Here is a 25,390-nt window from a genome sequence, read left to right as displayed (position 1 = left end):
CTACTGATTTATTATAAGACTATTAATAAAATAAGTCTTTTATTATAATTGCATTTGTTGGATTCAACCAACATAGTTTCTGGGGAAAAAAAATTTTTTAAAGGATCTTGGTGGTTCCATTGCTCTCAACTAGTAGCACCGTGGCCTCAGGATTGGCTTTTTTTGATGCTCATCTCACCAGACTGAATGACTGAAAATTCAGTGAATGAATTAGGTAATTTAATAATTAGGCTAGAAATTATTGTGACAAAATGTAATCAATTATACTTTCAGGCTTTGTAATAAAGCTCCATGTTTTAAAAATTCATGAGCAGATTTTTAGCAAAATGCACATTGGTCTGTTTTTATAAACCTATTATTTACAGACCCTCGATCTTTGATTGCCATAGTTAAAGAGCAGGAATAAGTAAATGTCTGTACTCTACAGAAAGTACAGAACAGCAGGGAGGATCTGGGCTCTTGGATAGAAGGTGAGACACAACTAAAACGTCCAGTGGAAGAAAGGTAGAGCAAGGCCATGATCAGATCTTTTGAAACTCTGATACTTGTGTTTCTAAAAATGAGATATCAAGGTCAATAAAGAAAAGACATGTTGTTGCCCAAGCATTAAACACAAAATAATTCATCCAATACATCATATTGACATAGGACATCTCAGGTCAGGAGTAGTGTGTCTCCTGGAGAGAAACTGGGGAAGAAATGTGTTTTATGCACAGGTGACCTTATTTGATGATGACTTTATCTTATTCTTCAGTCATCCTAGAATTATGATACACTGAATTTGGAATACTAATATTTCATTTCATTAGTCATTTTAGGAGCAGTGGTGTGCTAGAAACCAAAGCTGTATCGAATAAGAAACTGTGCCCTTCAGGGACATGGAAATGATCTAATGCTTTCACTATCTTTATTGAGAATCACTGACCTTCCGTCACCTTCAGGTAAAGTGGCATCTGTAAGGGTACTGAGTACTTGATATAAATCTATCTTACACATTTTATGAACCTTATATCAGAACCTGTTGGACAGAAAAGTATCACTACCTTATTACAGATGAAGGGATTGTGTCTAAGACGTATAAAATAATTGTTCTCTGTTTACATACTGTTTGAGGCAAAGCAGAATTTTGAATCCCAATTAATAAAAAAACTCTATGTCCATTAATTTATACTCTTAAAATATCTCTGGTCAGGAGGAAAAAGTGATTTATAATCCCTCAAGGAAATTAAAAACAAAGTACCTCAGAGTGAAAGTGTTCCGATCTTTGTTGTAACCTCAAGAGTTGGGTCTGGAGTGAGAGGATGACAGACTCCAATTTAACTGGATGAGGATCGTAGTGATGAAGAGGTTTTTGGAACATCTGAAAGACTGTAAAGATTTGTGTTTTGTTGTTGTCGTTGTTGTTTTTAACACACAACACACATCTGGTGGTTTCTGGACTGGATTAATCTACTACTTTACAGCTGAGAAAACTGAGGCGCAGAAGCTAATTGATTTCTTCAGAGAGAAGTAATAGTTTTAAAATCAGAATTTGAATGCCCACCCCTCTTACACAGAAGCCCTTGGATCATCACCCTTTATAAATGCAAAAAACATTTTTTGAGCATTTAATCTGTGTACATAATTGTATGGACACTACAGCTAGATAAGAGCCTCTGCTCTTGGGGCACCTGGGTGGCTCAGTGCATTAAGTGCCTGACTTTGGCTCAGGTCATGATCTCAGGGTCCTGGGATTGAACCCTGTGCATGGGCTCCCTGCTCATCAGGGAGTCTGCTTCTCATCTGCCCCTCCCCACTACTTGTGCTCTCTCTCTCAACTAAATAAATAAAATCTTTTTTAAAAAATTGTTTTGCAGTCAAATCACTTAGACCCAATTTCTCATCTTATCTTTCTCCTTTACTTGGAGTCAGACCTTCATTTCATTCTCTCTCCAGTCTCCATTCTCTTTTTGTCTCAAGGACTTTTTCCCTAATACCTTTGCATGTGTAATCCTACCTTGATATCTGATTCTTAGAAGACCCAAACTAACACATAATTAATATGAGAAGTAGTGGAATATTGAATATATTTTAAATACGCTGACTGTGTATGGAGTGCCAGAAAAAGGAAGAGTCGGGGATGAATCCAATTTTTTTTTTTTTTTGAGTATCTGAAAAGATGGAGTTGACATCAACGAGGACGATTAAGAGTAAGGAAGGAGTATCTCTGGGAGGGCATGATTAGAATGAAGAGGGCGTATGTTTGAAATGACTACTAAAAAGTCAAATGGGCATACTAGTTAAGGGAGTTGGAGATACAGTCTAGGTTTGAGTTTGGAGAATGGATCCATATTGGAGATGAAATATCAGAGCCAGCATGTTTGGATGGTATTCAATGATATAATACTGAATGGGATCACAGAGGAGTTGAGTTATGGAGTGTAGGATTTTAAGGAAGAGAGAGAGAGATGGAGAGAGGAGGAGATGAGTTTCCAAAAAAAAAAAAAAAAAGCACTGGGACAATCCAAAATTTAGCAATGAAGAATGTAAAGAAGAACTATCAAAGGAAATTAAAAAGGAAAGACAGTGAGGTAGGAAGAAAACAAGAGTATATGGGGACCTAGAAGTTTTAAGTTTATTTCCTAATCTAACTTGATGGTGGGCTGTAAAAATGTGAAGATTATGGAGTATTCTTCAGAGCCATTCCAGGTTTTAAACTATGTATGTATCTAACTTTGCCTGCATGCAGTTTCCTTCCCTGGAAGAAAAAGTTCAAATCATAATGATGAGTTCGTACAAGTGACTTAATCTCTCTGGGACACAGTCTTTTCTTCCATATGAAAGTTATAAAAAATCACTAATGATTTGCAGAAGTTGAGGAAAAAGAGGTTGTGACCTATACAGTTGAGTAACTTTTTGAGTAATTTGACAAGAACATAATTTAAAAGATGGAAGAGTTGGATTGAACCCAATGTCGGTGGCCCATTCATTGATGAACTTATTCAGTATATATTCATATATTTTTTTTTAAAGATTTTATTTATTTATTTGACAGGATAGAGACAGCCAGCAAGAGAGGGAACACAAGCAGGGGGAGTGGGAGAGGAAGAAGCAGGCTCATAGCGGAGGAGCCTGATGTGGGGCTCGATCCCAGAACGCCGGGATCACGCCCTGAGCCGAAGGCAGACGCTTAACCGCTGTGCCACCCAGGCGCCCCTCAGTATATATTCATATATTATTGAGCAGCTGTTCTGTGCAGTAAGATACCTGCTGGGAAACGTTCTGTGTGTTGGGTTTAGCCTTTAGCTGATTTCCAGCATGGTGCCAGGGAGCCTGTAGTCTGAGACTCCCTGGTATAGATGTGTACTTATCAGTTATGGCTCTTGCTATTTTCAGATTTGAGCATACAAACCATTAAAAGATCAATTAAATATATATTTGAGAAATATTTGGCACAAGGCTATATATGTACTTTCTGGATGGGGATCAATAACAAATGTCTTGCATTTTAATATTAAGTAAGAATCAAACATGAAATTCTAAGAAACCATCTTGAAAAATGTTTTTGATTAAAAAAAGGATAAATAAGGAGCAATTCCTGCAAAAGGGAATGGCAAAAAATAATAACATATGCATTTATCTAAGACGATGCATGTGCCAACATGCTCATCTCATATTGGTCTCTGGCAAATTACATACACAAAAGTGAGCATTCTGTTTCAAGTTGTAAGGTCTATAGGCTCACTAATTTGGACTTTCCTTTTCCTTTTGGAAAAAGTCTCTAAATAAGATAATATAGACCTCCTGGGCATTATTCTCCATGGTTCTTGGATCTGTTCTTTAGGCTCATGGTTCTGCACCCTGCCTCATTCTTTTCCTTACTATAAGAAAAGACATGGATTCGGATTTATTAGCTTTCTCAGAGTTTCCTGCCTGTAGAGAGTTTAAGGTCTAAACACCTCTGTTCATACTTTGCTGCTGTTGGGGCATTCACAAGTACAGTTATATTACAAACTTAGTAGTGATTTGTATGAATCTTACTGGAATTTATCCATCAGATAAAAAGTCACAGTGATACATCATTTTGAGAGATCTTCTTTCTATCTTGGTTCCCTTTAGACTCTTACAATCTATTTTTTTTAAGTAAATTCTACCCACAACGTGGGACTTGAACTCATGACCATGAGATCAAGAGTTGCATGCTCCACCAAGTGAGCCAGCGAGATGTCCCAATTCTTACCATCTATTTTACCATAGATGGTCTATGAGGAACGTAGAGGATGTAGTGTGAACATAAAGTAGCACAGTCATTTTGGAAAACAATTTGGCATCTTCTACTTAATTTGAACATTTGAATATCTCACGATGTATCAACTGTGGTTCAACAGAAATGTGGACACAGAGTATCAAGAGATCTTTTAAAAAATGTATTGGAGTTTTTAAAATGCTGTTTTTATGTCTGGAAAAATCCTCATATGAGCACTAAGAGTAGAATGAATTAAAAAATATAGTCTTTAATATAATAGAATGAAAAAGAAGATGGACAAATTATAACAACTTTTAGCAGAGGGGATGGATCCCTCAAACATAATATTGAGTGCAAGAATACAGACAAAAAATATTAAAGGCTAAGCTATAAGTTTGCAAGTCAGAAACTGGCTATCTTGAGGTAGAGAGAAGAAGATATTTTGGGGGGTTTTTACTCATGAACATACTGTTGTTAATTTTGCAATAATTCTTTGAACTGTATTTTTGTGTTTTGGGGCATTTGTTGATATTCTGTAAGAAGCATTTAAAGACAAAAACAAATCAAAAAAACACCTCAACATAAGCAAGGTAATTCAGTGGCCTCTTTCCTAGCTCTCTTTACGGATTGCTACTTTTTTCTTTTCTTTTCTTTTCTTTTCTTTTCTTTTCTTTTCTTTTCTTTTCTTTTCTTTTTTTAAGCAGCTTTCTTCAGATGAACTAGATATATCCCCCAAAACTGTACATATTTAATATATGCATTTTGACAAGTTTGGACATATACATAGGCCAGTGAAACCATAGCATGAGCACGTCCTCAGCACCATGGTCACTGTAGCCCTCAGTGCTCAGACCTGCACTGGCCTTTCACTTCCTACTGTGGGTACTTGCACATGCTGTTGACTTTGCTAATCACTCTTATTCCTTAGATTTGAGTTCAGCTGTTCCTGTTTCAGGAAAAGTTTACATGAACTCTACTTCTTGGCCAAACCCTCTTTTAACCAAGTGTGAAAACTTGGAAAGTTTCATAGGATCCTGATTCTCTTGTTTTGTTTTGTTTGTTGGTTTTACATTGACTGCTATCATTATCATTACTTGATTAATGTTTTATAATGTTTTGCTATGAATGAAAGAAGTCAGGGGCGCATGGGTGGCGCAGTCGTTAAGTGTCTGCCTTCGGCTCAGGGAGTGATCCCAGCGTTCTGAGATCGAGCCCTGCATCAGGCTCCTCCGCTGGGAGCCTGCTTCTTCCTCTCCCACTCCCCCTGCTTGTGTTCCCTCTCTCGCTGGCCGTCTCTCTCTGTCAAATTAATAAATAAAATCTTAAAAAAAAAAAGGAAAGAAGTCAAAGCATCAAAGGAGCTGGAATGGCCTTTGACCTAACATAAGTTCTCAGGAAATACTAAATTATTGTCATTACTTGCCGTCATCTTAGAGAAGAGGTTTTTCCTGAAGTGATTTGCCCAAAGTAGCTAGTTAATAAGTATCAGACTCTTAAATAGTTCTTCTTTCTTCAAAGTGTTTATTTTTCTTCAAATTGTATATTTCTGAAATATGGAATTTTGTAAGTTAGAATAGGTAGAAAAGTATGCTTGGACATGCTAGGTATAGTCCATAGGCTATGATTTAACAACACTATTACTTATTCTATGTTCAGTGTCTTTCTTTGGAGAATATCAGTCATGACTTTCCATGGGACGTAAGGCAAGGTTGTGAAAATAGACGTTAACTGAACCTAACTATCTGAATTATGTTCTAGGTTCAGTTCGGTTGAACTGGGTGTCTTCTCATAAACATACACACAAACATATACACGCAGTTGGATATATAATTCTAAATTGGCTATGATTTATTTAGGATACAAGCATTCTATTGGACATTTTAAAATTGTGTTATTTATAATCCTCACAAAAACCTCTGTTTGATAAATAATATTATACTTATTATACAGGGAGAAACCATCATCTGAGAAGTCAAGTGGCTTGTTGAAGGCCCAGCATAAACAAATGGCTAAACCAAAATTGAAACCTAGTTTTTGTCTACTTCTAAAGCTCATGTTCACTCTGCCTCTCAAATAATGATTGCGCTGTTGTGTTTCAGTGTAAATATATGTAATATACAGATGCATATACTAACTATATGTGATAGATGATGTGCAGATGGATATAATAAAATGCTAAATTGTGCCAATCAAAGAATGAGAGACTATAACTGAAGTGATTATGTGGTATTTTAATTGATGTCCCTGCTCTTGGATCTTTCTCAGCAGTTTAAGTTTGCTTCCATCATGTGTGTATACATTTGTGATTTTAGCTGTGCGAAGTAAGTGTTTTAAATCCAAATGACAAGGATGTTTACAATTCACCTTACATCATTTGAATACTTGTTCAAGAGAATTTTAAGAGACATTATCTTAGTAACTCCCCACTGAGAGGTGTGGTAGTAATATTGTTGTTAGTTAACTATATCTCAACAATTGTAAAAAAAAAAAATGAGTAGCATTGCTCTCATCAGCTCTCATGATGGAAAACTGTACTCTCTATTTTATAGAGGGGTCTAGAGAGGGATGGAATATGCTTCCTGGAAGTCTGTTTCAGTGAGAGACAAAGGGATATCCTAAACAAAAGCAAACTTAAGTAAGCATCAGTATGTAAAAATTTGGTTGAAAGCCTTATGCCAGCATTAACTATCTGCCAGTTTCTCCTAGGTCCCGAGAACTGTTCTCACAAGACTTTTGATCAATATCGTGTCTTCTGCAAAAAATGTTCCATCATTCCTTTCTTGTTAACCTAATTTTCATTGACCTTTCTGATATGAGATTAGTTATCACCTTATCAGAGAAGTTTCCTGAACTTCAATAGTGCTTTTGATTTCGAAGGAGTAATAAGAGTGTAGCACCTTTTGCAGCATTTAACAAAACGGTCTTTACACATTTTTGTATGAAACAGTTGGATTGCTGCTTGTCTCACACACAAGAAAATAAGCTCCATGGAGTCAGGAATGATATCCTTTATCCTTCGGCATCCACCATAAAATAGACACTTAAATACTTATTGAATCAATTTATAACTTTTTAAAATTCCGATTGTTACCTTCCCAAGTTAGGATCCCTAGACTAAAAGATATGACCTTAAAAAAGATATTCCTATAAAATTAATGAAAGTTGAAGACTTTTAAATTTCTTTATGATCTATAGAACATGAAGTGTGTAAGTCACCAGTAGCTCTAGTATTGATGGGAGTGGGTTTCACAGTTGGGGGCACCCACTCTGGTTGTATGTGACAGACACTGAAAGTATGTTTGATGTTTGGAGCTTTAGATAACTTCATCAAGCCGTGGATACGAAGGAAACACCATGCTGGAAATCATGAGGAAGCTATAATCTGTAGGTACTACATAACATCCTGTTTGTTTTATGGAAAAAAATCGGATAGGATGTTCACAGGAGTAAAGTGCTGCGAGCATAATTGCTGATTTATGGCTGTTATGGAAATGTTGTCCTTGCTACCCAGGAGGTGTGCCTACAAAATACGTGGAAACTGAAGCCTCTATAAATATTGTATTAGTTTCCTGGGGTTTCCATAAAAAGAAGTACCACAAACTGTCTGGCATAAACAACAGAAACGTATTGTCTCATGGTTCTGAAAGTTAGCAATCAGGGATCAAAGAGTTGGCAGGGCTGTTCTCTAAAGACTCCAGGGAAGAAACTGTGCCAGGCCTCTCTCCTTACTTCAGGAAGTTTCTTGGCTTGTAGAAGCATACCTTACATTTTCTCCCTCAGTGTGTGTGTGTGTGTCCAGATTTCTTCTTTTTACAAGACAGTAGCCATACTGGATTAAGATCCCATCCTACCCAAGTATGACCTCATCTTAACTGATTATATCTGCAATGACCCAATTTCCAAATAAGGTCAGATTCTAAGGTACTGGGGATAAGTACTTAAGCGTACAATTTATGGGGAAAGGATGAGTGGGGGTGGCATGGCACAATTCAATCCATCACAGGTAAGAAAGTTAACATTTATTTAGAATGAAAAAAAGATAATAGTTAAGGAAGTAAAAGTATTTTAAAATCCATAAAATAATACTTGACATACATCTATAGTTTTCCTACTTTTCTTGCTGTAAAATTTTTGCATAATATTATTATAAGGAAATTTTTCATATCATTTTAAGAGAAATAGATAATTCCGTCTTCCCTATAACATGGTTAATAGTAAATATTTTTATTATTAATATTAACAATAATATTAATTAATAATTAATAGCAAAGTAACAGTAAATAATAGCATTATATTGATATATATTATATATAATAAATAGTAAATTAATCATAAATATTTTATTAATAATAATATTAAAGTTAATTTTCTTGAGTGGTGGTGAATTTTAAATATTAATTGAACTGTTTATATGTATTCACTAGTTGGATGCTGCTATTCTCATTCCAGTGGCTTAATATGGTATTTTGCTGGCAATATTTTATGTCAAATCAGCAAGAAATTTAAATCAGAATTCTGATCTATTTCAAGAGATTGCCATGTAAGGAATATTTGCATGTGAAGGGAAATAGAATTTGCCACCCTAAAATATGCCTCTTTGGCATAAGGATTATCTTGAGGCTGATTATTTTTCAAAAATGCAGACACAGGAGAAGCTTTGAAAACCCACTAGAAGCTACCCTTTTGTAAAAGAAATTTACATTTATGAGGGAAATTTTCATTTCTAAGGGTATCCCCTCTGTAGGAGGAGGAAAAGGATGACTAAATCTCTAGGAACTCTTTATCAGTGGAGAAGGCAATGGCTTAGATCTGCAAAACAACCACACCATCCTTACTTGTGACTGTGCTTTTCCTGGCAGTCTCTCATTAAAAGTCCTTTTCCCCCACCCCACGCCCAGTCCTTTTGCTTTTGGGTGAAGATGGTATTTAATGAGAAGGCTTGGGACCTTTACAGAGTTACTCAGTTTTCCTGGGTCCCTCCCATGTAAACAGGAGGTATCTATGTTGTTAAACCTCTGTTTGTTTTCTGTTACTTTGCCATTTATTACAGCGGTCTCAGCCAAGAACCCAGAAAGGTAGAGGGAAATTATTTTTCCTCTCCTACACGTATATGTTTATAATTTTATATGTTTTGTTATTGATATTCCTGAACCCTCAAAAACAAAACAAAATGAAACACCTTTTCTTTTTGGCTAGATTTCAAATAAAATTGAATTCCGTAGTTTATAATTTTATATGTCTTGTAATTGGACAGTTTTCTGCCGACTAGCTTCTGGCTCCATATGTTTCCAGCTGTTTCTCTTCCACTGTCCATAGCACAGTTGTGGTGCCAGGCACTGCAAGTTATGTTCATAGTGTAAGACCTCTGGTCCTGACCCCTTGTGTCAAGTGCTGGGAGGGTGGACACCATGCATTGCCAATGGAGTATTCTATTCTTTTTTTAATATATATATATATATATTTTATTTTATTTTAGAGAGAGAGAGAGAGAGACAGAGTGTACAAGCTAGGGGAAGGGCAGAGAGAGAGGGAAAAGGGAAGCTGACTCCCCACTGAGTGTGGAGCCCAACTCAGGGATTGATCTCATGACCCTGAGATCATGAGCTGAGCTGAAACCAAGAGTCAGATTAAGTGAGTGAGCCACACAGGAGCCCTGGAGTATTACTATTCTACTAAATCCAAACTAATTTTTTCCCCAACCCATCAGTTTCTTAGGGTGGATCCCCAAAAGATCAACAGCCATTCACATGCCTCCAGCATAGAGAGAAATGTGAAGGGAGATCATTCAGAGTCTTCTTAACCAGTTGTGGTAAAAATATATCACTTTGAAAGTTTGGCAGTATCTGAATAATCATGTGAACATGTTGCCAGGGTCCTCCCAGGGAGGAGACCCATTGTAGGGGTCTAAGGGCTCTGAGGCTTAAATTTCATGATCTTTATGATTAAACCAGTTCTGTCCCAGCTCCCAGGAAATATGGGTGGTTTACAAAATGCACCTTTGCTTCAGCTGATATAATACTATGTGAGTCAAACGTCATTAATATCCATATTTTAAAGTGAAAAAAATTATGCCATAAATGGGTGAACATACTGCCAATATTTATATGGCAGGTGGTGAGAAGTCTGATTCTGTGGTCTTTTCATCCTGCCAAGGTATTTATTTCTACCAGTACTGCCCTACTAATAATTTTGGAACTGGGGTTTAGAAGGGAAGTTAGCCTCATTCACCCAAAGATTGTCAGCCAGAACTGTTGAAACATTTAGCCAGCTGTGTACAGATCTATGGAGATCCAGACCATAACCACTTTGGTTATGTCCTTAAGCTAGTGACTGTTGGGTATATGATGAAGTTGGGACAGGTTACAGAACCTTGAGAGAACATAAGGAGAATTGTATCTATTTCCCAGGAAAATAAGCATGCACATAAAATTTACATATAGTTTTTTAAAAGATTTTGTTTATTTGAGGAGAGAGTGTGGGCATGTGTGAGTTGGGGGGGGGATAGCAAAGGGAGTGGGGCAAGCAGACTCTGCTGAGTGCAGAACTGAGATGGGGCTCTATCTCACGACCCTGAGATCTGGGGCTCAATCTCATGACCCTGAGGTCATGACCTGAGCTGAAACCAAGAGTCAGATACTCAACTGACTGAACCACTCAGGTGGCCCCAAATTTACATATAATTTTGAGGTATTTTTGAGCGCCACTGAAACCCATTGATTAAAACAGTGTTCAAGGACCTTTGATTAAGAACTTCTCCTTTGATGTTGAAGGTAGGAAAAAAACAAGGTAATGTATTGCACTGGACTGATTCTTCCCCATCGGTAATTTTTTGTCAGAGATAAGAAAGTAGGTTCTCAGATGGATATATTTTTTATCAAAATATTATAGCTACAGCCAGGAAAATTAAAGTAAGTATAATTACTCATAATGTCCTAAATTATTATTTACCAAATTCTTTCCCCTGTAATCCCTATCAACACATACATATAAGCAAACTCTAAGTTCCTGAACTATGAAAGTTATGAAAAATCGCATATGATTGCATCTTTCTAAAGTATTGGCTGGTTTCATTTTAAGACTTTATCATGACCAGAGTAAATTGGAATTGACCTAAATTATCACAGGGTTCCATTCCCTTCGCCAGTGAATGATGTAGAAAAGGTATTTTGTTTTGTTTTATTTGCTGTCAAAATGAGCCATACAGAAGAAACCATCTTTTTTTCTTTTCTTTCTTTTATTCTGCTGAGTGTTGTGTCTTCATTTGATAACCTACGTTGCTATAGGCTTCGTTCTATCTTGAGATGAATTACCTTGCAAGAGAACAGAGCAGAAGAAGAAGAACCCAAGGTTTGATAAGATTTGATGATTTCACTGACTCACCCAATTAACCAGTTCTGAGATTGCTCTACCTCTGAAATTGTCCAAATGAGACACATTAAGTCATCATTTCAAGTTACGCCATTTGGGGGTTGCATTTTCTTTTATTTGCTGCCAAGAGCATCATGGCTAATCTCTCCTTACTGCTTCCTGAGAAAGGCAGAAAGTTCTTAGGGCTGACAAATGGAACTTTACTGATTTGATAATAGTTAATGGTTGCTCTTTCCTGGCGGTTTATATACTTGGCTCAGTAGACTCCTTGCTCAATAGCGGAGAAGATGAAATGACTTCTCTTGAAGCCAAAAAATGATATCAAAGATATTATCACCTGTGATGACATTTTTTGTGGCCTTCATTTTTCTCAGCAGCAAGTGGTGAAAAATCTTTTCTGAAAGAGATAATCGTGGTCAGAATGGATTGCAATTCCAATGTCTGAATTGTCCAGTGATTTGTACAAAAAACTGCTGTCAAGTGATCCTTCTTCTTTGTAGCATAAGGAGGACTAAGTTTCAAATAGCCCTGTTATGATGGGTTTAATACATATTTGATTCAAGGCTCCCACGGGTAAGGAAATGTTTCAGGTCAAAAGTTTATATTGAGCCCCACAGAAGTGCAGTATGCCCCAAGTGTGTTCTGCATAATAGATATTTTAAGATCCCTGGCTTCTAGTCTAGATTCCTCCACTTCACAGAAAGTGATTATCTTTTTGAATCTCAATACTTGCTTATTTAATATGAGGACTTTTCTAATTCCTCTCAAAGTCCTTCATGCCTTTCCAAAAGCATTGTATCATTTGACATTTCCTACTGTAATACTTTATAATAAAGTGTGCAGCTAAATGGATTTTTAAATATAACTACATCTTATCAAATAATGCTGCATATATTATATTAATACTTTTCTTGAAATCTCAAAAAAAATAATATATATTTCCCTGGCATTGTAAAGCCTTCACGGGCATAATTTTTGAAAATTTCATTTTTATGCTATTTTGTAGCGTGACAATTAGGTTGGTATGGGAGGGAATCTCTATATGTATAAAGATATATTCTCTTAAGATAGAGTTTCCTTTATTGTGTCTCTTCTGTACTGTGGCACTGAGCCACTGTCAACTATTTCTTACTGCCATTGTAATCCATCAATATGTTTCTCATCTGGTTTTAATTTTTATGGAATTAGGAAACAAATAATGGGTCTGGTTAAAATCATGTAAAATTATGCAAAAACAGGCATGTTTAAAAAGATGAAGTGCAACAGAGGCTTTCCAAGAGCTTTTCTGGTACACTGCCTGCTGTTTCACCATCTGGCCAGGTGTGTGACCTCTGGGTCAGTCTCTGCAGCCTTCTTCTAGAAATCATGAAGCTTGTTAGCACTTCCTTTTAGTGTTTACTTTTTAAAAAAAAATTGTACACTCTTCATAAATGTCTTTGATGCTATAGGATTTTTTTAAGTTAAAATGTTATCAATTAATGTAACAACGTGAATTATTGTTACTTACCTCTGAGCAAGAGCATTGCTGTTTTCTCTGTTTGTGATGGGACTTCTCAGCCTCTATATTTCATGTGTTGTAACTCCCGCAGTTTCTGTTGTTAGCCTGATTGAATTTGTATATCTCATAGCTTATCAGATGTTCTGTGGTCCAGTTGTTTGGTATAATAGGTGGCTTGGAGGGACAGCAGCTTCAACTACTTCTCCTACTACCATTTGAAGACTGAAAGGAGTTGGCTGTCTCTAGTTCTTGTCTGAGCTCACGCCTGCATGCTGTACTTGAAAGGGTGGTTAGAGTTACTTACATCTAGAAAGGCTGGTCATCTTTCCGATTTATGTGTGGGTTAAATGGGAGCACTGGTAACTCTGACAATGCCTTGTAAGATTATAAAAGAGCTAGAAAAAACACTTGGAGATCTATCCATACACATCCTATTTTCATGCAGTGATTAATAATACAACTTAACGGGAAAAAAAAAAAAAGAAACTCAGAACAAATCCTGAATTGGATGGGGCTCCAGGAAAAGACAGATACATTTGAACTTACCTACTCCAAGCAAACTTACCTACTCTAGGAGCCTGTCCTAGAGGGGGGAGGGGTGGAGAATAGATGAGTCGAGATTTCATGCTTCTTGTGGTTGAAAGGAGCCCAGAGGGGCGCCTGGGTGGCTCAGTCCTTAAGCGTCTGCCTTCGGCTCGGGGTTGTGATCCCAGGGTCCTGGGATTGAGCCCCGCGTCGGGCTCCCAGCTCAGCGGGAAGCCTGCTTCTCCCTCTGCCTCTCCCCCTGCTTGTGTTCCCTCTCTCACTGTGTCTGTCTCTGTCAAATAAATAAAATCTTAAAAAAATAAAATATAAAAGGAACCCGGAGCCAACTCAGGAGTATGTGAACAAAGCGTGCTATTTCCTTTGATCACCTTCTCGAATCTGGGAGTTACTCTTTCTCACCCAGGAGCCCTGAATAAGGTGCCTGAGAGCCCTAGAATATCATTCTAATGGAACACATCCATCATGGAAACATGGTCCTGGAATGTAGTCCTTCCTCCCCGTTCTATCTTGAAAATCTTAGCAACCGTGTTTATATCAGTTGAGAATTACAGTGGTACGACCGTTTCCCATGCACACATAAATGAAATATGAATTATCTGTTAAGATCACATGGAAGTTTGGATGTGTTATTGTTATAGATACATGTGTACTGTACTGCTCGTATATATTCTTGTGTAGTGAGGAAGTTGGCCTCTAAAGAAAGGTCTAGTGTTTATCCCAGCTCTTGGGTGGTAATCTCTGTATCTTTGGAATTTCCCAAGTGATGGTCTATCTTTGTTATCCATGTGGGTCCCTCAGCCACAGCTGACAGACTTACTGTGAGGGGACTGGCCATATCAGAAAGACCAACCATGTGATTAGAGGTTTGGGGGGCTTTAGGCCATGTGATACCAGCTCAGCCTCCAGGCAGGGGTTGCTGGAAGTCAACTATGTAGGAAATATTTCAGTTAACTGTGTCTTCATAATGAAGCCTCAATACGATCTCAAGACACTATGGGTGAGCTTCTCTGGTTGGCAGTGCACTGTGGATATTGTCACATGGCGTGGTCGGGAGGGGGTGATGCACCCGTGATTTGACAGGGAGCAAACGAGCAGAAGATCCACTTCAGACCCCTACCAATCCTGCCCTGTGCCTCTCTTCCCTTGGATGGTTTTAATATGTATCTTCTGCTTAGAATAAATTTTTCTGTGTCATAACTGTAATATCTCATATCTGTGAGTCTTTCTGGTGAATTATTGAATCTGAAGATGGGTGGGGAACTCTCTGAACTTACAGTTGCTGTCACTCAGTCTTCTGGTAGACTGTGCCCTTGACCTCAGTTCAGCTAATTCTGGGTAATGCACAAGATATAAAAGTATATGTTTTCATCTTATACCACACCCATCCATATAAGTGATAGACTATAATGAACACTAGGCAGGAATTACTCGGAAGACGTATCCTGGGTCTTGTTGTATAATTTACCCAAAAGACTATTTCTCTGGCCTCAGTTTTCTCCTAAGTAAAATGATGGTGGTGTTGGTGTTGCCAGATCTCTGAGGCTTCCTCCAAATGTAGCATTCTGTGGTCAAATAAAAATAAGTGAAAAGCATATCAAGTGTAACATTTGTTTTTACTAGAATTATATAGTCATATAAAATTTTATGAGCTTTTACTGCATTCACAAACATATCAGAAGACCATATTCCTATTAGTCATATCTGTTGAGGACTATTATTTACTTAAAACATATTTTTGGTAAATTGATAAATTGATGAAGAGCTGGTTCCTCAGCAAAGTGTTCCATCTGCAAATTGGCTCTTCTGCTATTGGCCTAGTTCCTTAGGTACTGTCTAGCTGCTACTAAAATAGTGTGGAATGACAGTGTCCAACGTGGCTTAAAGGAGGGATGGGGAAGTACCAGATGGACCTGACGAAACCTATCCTGGGTCTGGAACAACATGAAAATATTTACAAGGCACCACATATATTTGAAAAGGGATGTTCAAGCCCACGTAAGAGCAAAGTTGGGGCAGATGTGGTACATGCAGGAGCTATCAGAAATGAGTGACACATAAGCATCATGTGCAGAACAGCAAGGAATTCTCAGGAAAGAAAACAAGAAGTCCAATATTTGGAGAGCTATATATTCCATACTAAGGTGTTTGGATTTAATCTTGCAAGAAATGGGAAACTATAGCTCCTTGTAAAGTTAGTTTCAATTTCTTATCATCAGCTACATAGAGAGGCTGCCTTCCAGTGTGTGTATCTGTGTGTGCACACACGTGTGTGTGTGCACATGCATGTATGTGTGTGTGTATACATGCCATAGTGTGGGGGGAATTAAAACAAGAATCATAAGGACGCAGAAGTCTAGGTGTGCAAAGGCCTAGCCAAGCAGCAAGCACGTTGACATTCAAATTGTTGGTAATAGAAAGAATGCGGGTGATGACCCCCATTACACTCATCTCTTAAAAGATGCTCCGCCTCGTTGTTGAACGAGGAACTCTGTTCTTTGCAATGCAGTAGGCCCCCACATTATGTAGTTTCAGAAGCCTGGAAGGCAGAAAAGAGAGACAGAAGCTTCTTTGGCTTTTTATCAGACTCCCATTATTAGTTCCTCCTGAGAAGTAAACCTAAATGCCACAGTGCTTTTAATCATTACCAACTCCATAAGGGATATCATTAAGTTGTTTTTCCATTTCTTTTTGCAGCCCAGAGGGAAATAATTTATTCTCTTCAGAACAGGTGGGAAAAGTATATATAATCACACATGTTTTATCCAATTTGATAGAAAAAATTGAGTACAGGATAGTATTAAATGCGATCAGAATTTTTGGTATCACAACACTTCCGTGTGGTATAGTGGAAAGATAATGTGCCTGAAAGATAATGTGTCAGAGAAGCCTGCGTATGAAACCCAGCTGGGCTGCTCATTTGCCATGTCACCCTCACAGGTCACAGGTCTGCATAGCTGTGAAAATTTTTTGCCATGAAGGTTGTTGAAAAGTACACTTGTGATGTGTAGTCAGCATGATACTGGGCATATAAGACGTGCTGAATAAATTCAAGCTCACGTTGTCTCCTAAGGAATATGGACTCTTCATATTTGCCAAGTTTTCTGTTTTCCCCTCAAAATGATCATATCCATTTTTCTTAAGTATTGCCTTTAAGATTAGATATCAATTATTTACATATCAAAGTATAAATCAAAAGTATGCTAACAGTGACCATCACAGTCCTACTTATAATAGTGATATACTGGAAATAACATTAAAACCAAATGTTAGGAGAAAGTTTGCTTAAACTATGTGGTATCTATGGGTTGGAACTGAAGAGTATATATTATTCTAATAAAGACACAGCCTTGTATATATAATCTAATTGTGGCTATGCAAAATGGGCATGGAATAAAATATTAACTGTAGTTTTTATTTTAGGTTGATGATTTTCCCCTCTACCCTTTGCTAGTATATTTACAAAATTCCAAAATTCAACTTCTCCCATTTTTCCCAAATTCAAAAAAGTTGATTTCCAAAATCAACTTTTGTCTCAGTTGATACCTATTTAGAGAAACCCTTCTGTACTTTTCTCCTGTAAATAATCACTTCTTTCTCTGTGATAATCTGATAACTTTTACCTATTTCCATTGCTTTACCAAATGCATAATATTGAAATTGTCTGTATATGTTGCCTTCGTTAAAATATGAGACGGCTTTGCTGCCTGAGAAAGAAACCCACAAACTTAGTGGCAAAGAAAAATATGCATTCTTGTGCCTGGAGTTTAGGAGTTCAAATGTGGATTTCCCAGTATACTCTGAGCTCTGAGCCTCTCTGCTTCAAGCTGAGGATCCCACTGGTCCGGGCTCCATGCTGTGGGTTGAACTTATGTTGACTTCACATGCATTCATTCTGGGTCCAAAATGAAAAGGTTCACGGTTATCTGGGGAAGGTTCTTCTCATGAGAGATCACTGGAGTAGAAGCTAATTCACTAGAAGCTAATTTCAAGCCTCTGCCTTCATCATATGCCCTGTGACATCACATTGGCCCAAATGAGTCACCCAATCAAAGTCAATGTCAAGGGAATGGAAAGTATACTTTCCCACAAGGAGGCCAAGCAAGCATGTGAATTTTTACCCTGTGTCAAGGGAACAAGGAGTTGTGACAAATAATTCAGTCAACCGCAGAGATGCTGTGTGGCATCTATTTGTTTTTGTTGCATTATTGCTCTATATGAATCACATGCTATTAGTTATGAAGTCATTACAGAGTAATCCACCAAAGACTCCAGAGAACACTGAGGATGCAATTCTGTCTGCTTCTCTAAATAATAGGAATCCATTTCTGTTGCCCTTGTTAAACTCAAATGCTTGTTTCTGCCCAAAAGAGGTCTGAAACCTATCCAACATTTGTCACTGATAGTGCTTGTTACCTTGTAAGTACCTGAGAGTTTTGTTATTGAAGTGATTAAAAAAATCCCTTTACCTAGAAAACATTTACATAGTTCTAATTGATAGAAATAATGTTTTCTTGTTTCAGATCAGTGAGGGTTATTTTGACATTTATACAAGCACCTCCTGCTTTGTCCAAAATTCATGCCAGTGTTTTTCCTTTGAATTTTTTTTTTTTTTAGTGTTTTGGTAAAAATGAACATAATCCAGAAATTCATTCAGCAAGGACTGACAGAGGTTTCCTTAAAAGGATGAAGGAGGACAGAATTCAACCTAGAAGAAAAAAGCCTTGTTTACCCTTTTCATTTTAGTTCTAGTGTCAAAATAATAAGTAAGTGCTACGTTGAAAGAAATTTAAAAATTTTATAATGCATTCACTCCAGGAGGAGTTAATGACTGGCTCTAAGTGACACTTGGAAGAATAGACTGGATAAAGAATAAATAATGCATGATATATAAAATTCTTTGTGTGCCCCATAGTACATTGAATGACATTCCTTTCTTCTTTTCTTCCTCCCTATAATAATAATTATTATTAATATCATTACTATTACTATTTACGTTAAAAGAAATATAATGGCAAAAAGTATCAGAGAAGATTTACTATGCTGAACGAATGAGAGTCCCCAGCCCTCACCATGTAGCTGAAAACACAAGAGGCTAGACTGCTCAAATACTTTGGCCAAGGTCAGAGTGAGTTAGTGGCAGCTCTGTGAATTGAAATTGAGCTCTTTTCTAGTTCCTAGGATAAAATAGTGTTCCTATTATTGATAGCATTTAGAAGTTAAAAGGACGAAAGGCAAATAAAATGATAGGGAATGAAGGATGTTTCAGGAAGCAGTTGGAGGAAGATATAAAAAATACAAAAAGAAGGTCTCTAATCCTGTTAGGGAGTTTGTTCAAATACAGATGAGGAAGATGTAGGTAAATTAGAGTAGCTTTCTCTGCTCCTTAGGGAATGCGGATTTCAGGTGGATCTAAAAACTTAATCTCTATGTATTTGAAAAAGCATGAAAAAGACACATAATGCCCATGGAGAATTTTTTTTTTTTTTTTTTTTTTTTTTTTTTTTTTTTTTTTTTTACAACAGCAAGTAAACAGTATTGACACATTTTAGCCAGAGCTGTTCCTAGACTCAGTAGCCACATTACTTAGGCTTTTTAGCACCATCCACTTCCCAGGAGGCAGAGATAATAAAAAAAAGATGACTTCCGTTAAAAGCATACGAAAACTGAATTCTTAGGTTTAACTTGCAATATTTATTTTGTGACCTTATGTTTATAGTGACTGGTTTTGATCTCTGGTGTTTTCTGTTTTCTTTTGTTTTTAACATTTTTTTGCTAATAGACTATTTTTAGGGTTGTTTTAGTTTTGCAGCCCTTTGAGCCAAAAGCGCGCAGAGTACCTGTCTTGCTCCCTTTACCTGAGGCATAGTTCCCTCTATCATTGTTATCTTGTTGGTACATTTGTTAGAATTAATAAATGAATCCTCATATATTACTATTAAATGGAGACTATAGTTTACATTAGGGTTCATTCTTTGTGGGTTTTTTTTTTTAAGATTTTATTTATTAGAGAGAGAGAATGTGAGTAAGGGAAGGGGCAGAGGGAGAGGGAGAATGATAAGCAGGCTCCCTACTGAGCAGGGAGCCTGAAGTGTGGGGCTCAATCCCAGGATGCTGAGCTGAAGTCACTCAACCAACGGAGCCCCTTCACTCTTTGTATTTTCAAAAGTTCTGTGGGTCCTGACAAATGTGTAATTTATGTATCCATCATTACAGCATCATACAAAATATTTCCATTGCTCTACAATGCACCTATTCACCCCTCCTTCCCTTACTCCAAAGCTGCTGACAACCACTGAACTTTAATTGTCTCTATAGCTTTGCCTTTACCAGAAGGTCACATAGATGGAATCATAAGGTGTGTACCCTTTATGGCCATTTCAGGTTGGCTTCTTTCATGGGTTCCCCCATGCCTTTTATGGCTTGATAGTTCGCTTCTTTCTACCACCGAATAAATTCCATTACCACAATTTGTACCACAATTTGTACCACAATTTGTTCACCCATTCACTTCCTGAAGAATGTTTTGGTTGTTTCCAATTTTAGGCAATTATAAACAAAGCTCCCATAAACTTTTGTGTTTGGGTTTTTATAGGGACACTCACACAGGTAAAACCTAGGAGTGCGATTGCTGAATCAGATGGCAAGAACTGGTTTAGCTTTATAAGAAGTTGCAAAAACCCTTTTCCAAAGTGTTTTATGTTGACATTCCTGCCAGCAAGTAGTAAGTTTCTCTTGTTCCATATCTTGCCAGCCAGCACTTGGTGTTGTGAGGATTTTCACATTTCTAAGAGACGTGTAGTGGTCGTTTATTGCTGTTTTAGTTTGCAATTCCCTACTGATACAGGTCAGTGAGCATCTTCTTTGGTAAGGTGTCCAGGTCTTTTTGCCACTTTGGAATTACACTGTTTGATTTCTTACTGTTGTTTTAAGAGTTCTTGTGAATTTTGGATCTAAGTCCTTTACCACATGTAGTGTTTGTAAATATTTTATCCCATCTTGTGACTTGTCTTTCCATTCTTTTAACAATGTTTTTTTGCCAGAAGAAATTTAGTGAAGTCCCACTTACCATTTTTTCCAGTCTTGGATTATGTTTTTGGTGTTGTGCCTAAAAAGTCAATTCTAAACCCAGAGTCACCTAGATTTTCTTCTATCGTATCTTCAAAAATTTATATGGTTTTACATTTTACATTTAGATCCAAGATCCACTTTGAGTTATTTTTTTGTGAAAGGTATAAGGTCTGTAGGTGTACTTTTTTTTTTTTTTTTTTTTTTTTTTTTTTTTTTTGGTATGTGGATGTCCAGTTTCCTATTGTTCTAGCTCGGTTTGTTGAAAAGACTATCCTTTCTCCATTGAATTGCACTTTGCCTTTGTCAAGATCAATGGACTATTTTTACTTCAAAAGAATACTGACATTGGAAAAATGGTTTTATAAGAAATGCATTCTAAACTGCTTTTCTGAGAGTGATCTAAATGTCTTGTCTTCACTGTTCTGTGATTGCAATATAAGGTTCTTCAGTACACTTATTACTGTGATTTCAAACCTTCATCTGTTGAATTAGGGTTTTAATTTTTTTAAATACACCAATTTTACTTTAATTTGAATTATTAGCTACTTAAGTTACTCAAGTAGGGCCACTTGACAAAGAACAGAAATAGGATAACTTGAGGCAAGTTCTGCCTCAGGTTCCCCCCCACCCCACAGCTGGTAATCCTTATAGCACCATTATGTGCTGTGGTCTATGGTGAGGTACGGAATTCCCAGCAGTCCTGGCCTAGAACATTGGATAGATTATATCCTTGCTAGCACCAGTGCTTGTTTAATCTCCACACTTCCAGAATTCACCGCAGTTGGTCTTTCTGGATGTCTGTGGCCCTTACATTTATGAGGAATAGCAGTCTTTCCTTCAATGTCTTATTAGCTCATGAGTCACCCACAGAAACTTCCTTGATCCCAGCGTCACACCTTAGTTCGCCTATAAATAGCCGTTGTCCTTAGAGTGAATCTTGAGATGCAGTGACCGAGTCATGAGAAGTAAAATCATCAGCAGAATATATGACCACAATTATTGTTCTATTTCAGGTACCCAAGCATGGATGTGAGCTCAAGTCTTTAGAAGTTAACTTTTCTTATGGTAGCATCTTTCAAGCAACTATAGTTTATTTCTACCATTTCATCTCATGCTGAACCATGATACATCATCAAAACATATTCTCATATATTTTAATATCACTAAGATGCTCTTTTTCCATGTAAAAAAAAAATCGTAAGAGACTTCTTTGATCCAGTTAAGTACCAAGGAGCATTGTATTGGTTAATTTTATGTGTCAACTTGGCTGGGACACAGGACTTCCAGATATTTGGTGAAGCATTATTTCAGTGTGTGTCTGTGAGGGTGTTTCTGGATGAGATTGGCATTTGAATCTTTAGATTGAGTAAAGTTGATTGCCTTCTCCAGGTTGGGTGGGCATCACCCATTCTGTTGAAAGGCAGAAGAGAACAAATGGCTGAGTAAGGGAGAATTCATGTTCTCTCTGCCTTACTCCTGAGCTGGGACATCAGTCTTCTCCTGTACTCATACTAAGAATTCCATCATCAGTTCTCCTGGGTCTCAGGCCTTCAAGCTCAGACGCAGGCTACACCACCAGCAATCCTGGGTCTCTGGCTTGCCAGCTGCCTATCATGGGACTTCTCATCCTCTCTAATCATGTGAGCCGATTCCTTATGAGAACTCTCTCTTTCTCTCTCCCTCCCTCTCAAGAACCCCAACTAATATAGGCATTCCGATTGTCTGCATTTCCTGTCTTGGTGGAAACTTGAGAATATATTTCCCTAAGGATATTTTAGACCCATGGATTTAGAGCTGGAGGAGCTCTGAAAGCTACTTTAAATTTAAGTGAATCGGATGCAGGGCTGTTTAGAGGCTTGGTCAGTCACGCGAGTGCTGGCGGTAGTCCTAAAACACAAAGTCAAGTTTCTACACTCAGCTTTGTGCTGTATATTTGATCCCTTTTACTACCAGAAGCAGTGCCATAAATTCTATGTTAATTTGCAAATTGAAAGGACAGGATCTACCTATATCCCCCAACTCGTCCAAATTGTTAAAGTAGTTCCATTGCTGAGACTTATTTGTGATTTATTAGTTCTTTATTTTGTTCAGTGGTCCCCAGTGTTATTATCAAGTACATTACAGAGGCTTGAGAGAATTTATGACTGTTGCACTGGTCCTTTTCCTTATAGTGGTGTATATCAAGTATTGGAATTACTTACTTGAGATGATCCTGGGTTGATCAGTCCACTGTTCACAGCTACACTGTATCCTGAGCTTGGCTTAAAGATTTCTCATTTTCCATGATACTAACACACAAATATTACCGGACTTAAAGGTTGTGCTCCCATTTGCCCACATCTTCAAAATGAAACAAACCATGTATCAACAGAGGTTAAAATATAGGAAACAGTTGGATATGCTTATTTGTTTAGTTGTCATCTTCCTTCCATTAGAAATAGGCATTCTTGACAGAAACAAGTCTAGGTTCTAAGAAAAGAGCTCATTTGGGAATGCTACCTGCCAACAAAAGCCTATGGCATGAAAAAAAAAATGAATTTATGTGTCTTCTTTATGGCTTTAGCTCTAAGCTCCATATTAATTACGGATCATAAGATACCATAAAAATTATCACCTGTTTCCTTTACAAAGTGCTCAGTACAGTTGTATAACTGGACTGGAAGTCATTGATTTTCTATTCTAACCACTACTTTTCCTCTAGGATTCTTCTCTCTTTTTGATAGGACAAATCACCACCCTGGGAAAAGTGGAATAACAGTTGGCTTGAATTGTAGTTAGCTGGTAGCTGTGATCTTATGGACTACCGTTCACAGGTGCTGGGAATATTGTCTGTGTGAGGACTGTACCAATCACCTTGTGATGTCAAGCCTGGCCTTTGGCCGATGAGCTGCATGGTTCCTTTTCCTCCCAGAACATTTGGGTCAGGCCGTGCTCTCTTTCCTTGACTTGGAATCAGATGTTGATCAGAGGCACAGAGAGCCTAGTTTCCTTCGAGTATACTCCACTTGCCAAACAGCGAGGATTCGGCCTGACCTAATGCCTCTGGAAAAAGCGTCAGAGGTCAATGTGGTAGGCATGCTCGAGACCCCTGTTAACTCACACTGTCTGGTTGTCAGGGTTTGCTTTGCTTTTTAGCCATTCGTGTGCCTTTGCTGTAAGGCATTTACTAAATGCTCAGCTGTCAATTACCTCCTTCCAAAAGACTTGCCAAAGATTTCTTGGTGGCATTTACATCTTCCTGTCATTTTTTATGATTAGGATCCACCTTTTTCAGAGGATTATTGGATAGTTGCCACAGCCCTTGCATGTCCAGGAATTCTAGAAAAATAGGTCTGTCATTCTTCTGAGGCAAAGTGGTATTTTGGGGGCTGTTAGTTAGCAATAAATGGTTTTTCCATCTTGATACAAGAGCACAGTGGGAAGGGTTTTTAGTTGAAAAGAGCTTAGGCTTTGCAGTGAGATAAACCTGCCTCTAGTTATTCATTAATTAACCTCTCAGACATTAGTTGTGTCCTATATAAGCCATGCTATTTCTTAGTGTATGATGTAAGAATACCGGAAGACATGTAATGAACAAAAGGATGTAAGTAAGTGAATGTGAATGTCCTTTACAAATATTTGACAGTTCTGGGAATAAATATAATTGTTTTTCATTTTTGTGTGTTATATTTTTCAGTAAGAGGTACTATGATTTTAATAGAATGTTCATGCAAAATAGTAAGTGGGCTGTGTGTCCCATCTCTAATGCCTACAACAGCCCTGTGATGTAGGTCTTCCTGCCATCCTTTTACAGCTGAGGAAACAGAGCCTAGAGTGTCAAGGGCAAAATGCTGCTGAGCCCTAGATCTCTGAATCAAGCCCAGGTTTCTTTGACATCAAAGCTCATTTTCTTTTTTATTATCTTCTCATCACTCTGTCATGAAGCTTCCCTTAATTCTTCTTTATGTCTTCTGTTTTTTTGTTTTGTTTTGTTTTTTTTAAAGATTTTATTTATTTATTTGACAGAGATAGAGACAGCCAGCGAGAGAGGGAACACAAGCAGGGGGAGTGGGAGAGGAAGAAGCAGGCTCCCAGCAGAGAAGCCCGATGTGGGGCTCGATCCCAGAACTCCAGGATCACGCCCTGAGCCAAAGGCAGACGCTTAACAACTGTGCCACCCAGGCACCCCTTCTTTATGTCTTCTGAATGTAGGCATTAGACATGCCTGCGGGGCTGGTAGTAGTATAATGACTTCCACATACATTTCCACTTAACCCTCTTGTCAGTCATACAGGATCAATTCTATTTCCATTTTTATATAAAGGAAAACCGAGGCTTAGATAGTTTAAATGATATTCTAAGACCATGCAGCTAGTGAGTGGCTGGGGTAGGGTAGAAATGCATGATAAATGTGGTCTAAAAACACATCCATTAAGTCATTTCTCATTTCTCTCTGCTTCTATCTGCTTCTAGGTTTTTGGGGTTTTTTTTCTGTTAATATCCATTCAGGGCATCTGGGTGGCTCAGTCAGTTAAGCATCTGCCTTCGGCTCAGGTCATGATCCCAGGGTCCTGGGATTGAGTCCCACATTGGGCTCCCTACTCAGCAGGGAGTCTGCTTCTCCCTCTACACTTCCCACCTGCTCATGATCTCTCTCTGTCTCACAGTCACACGCTCTCTCTCAAATAAATAAATAAAATCTTTAA

This window comes from Ursus maritimus, unplaced genomic scaffold (genome assembly GCF_017311325.1).
Source record: "Ursus maritimus isolate PB19 unplaced genomic scaffold, ASM1731132v1 scaffold_6, whole genome shotgun sequence".
NCBI classification, from domain to species: domain Eukaryota; kingdom Metazoa; phylum Chordata; class Mammalia; order Carnivora; family Ursidae; genus Ursus; species Ursus maritimus.
The sequence above is the reverse complement of the archived record's forward strand: the minus strand, read 5'-3'. Positions refer to the sequence as shown.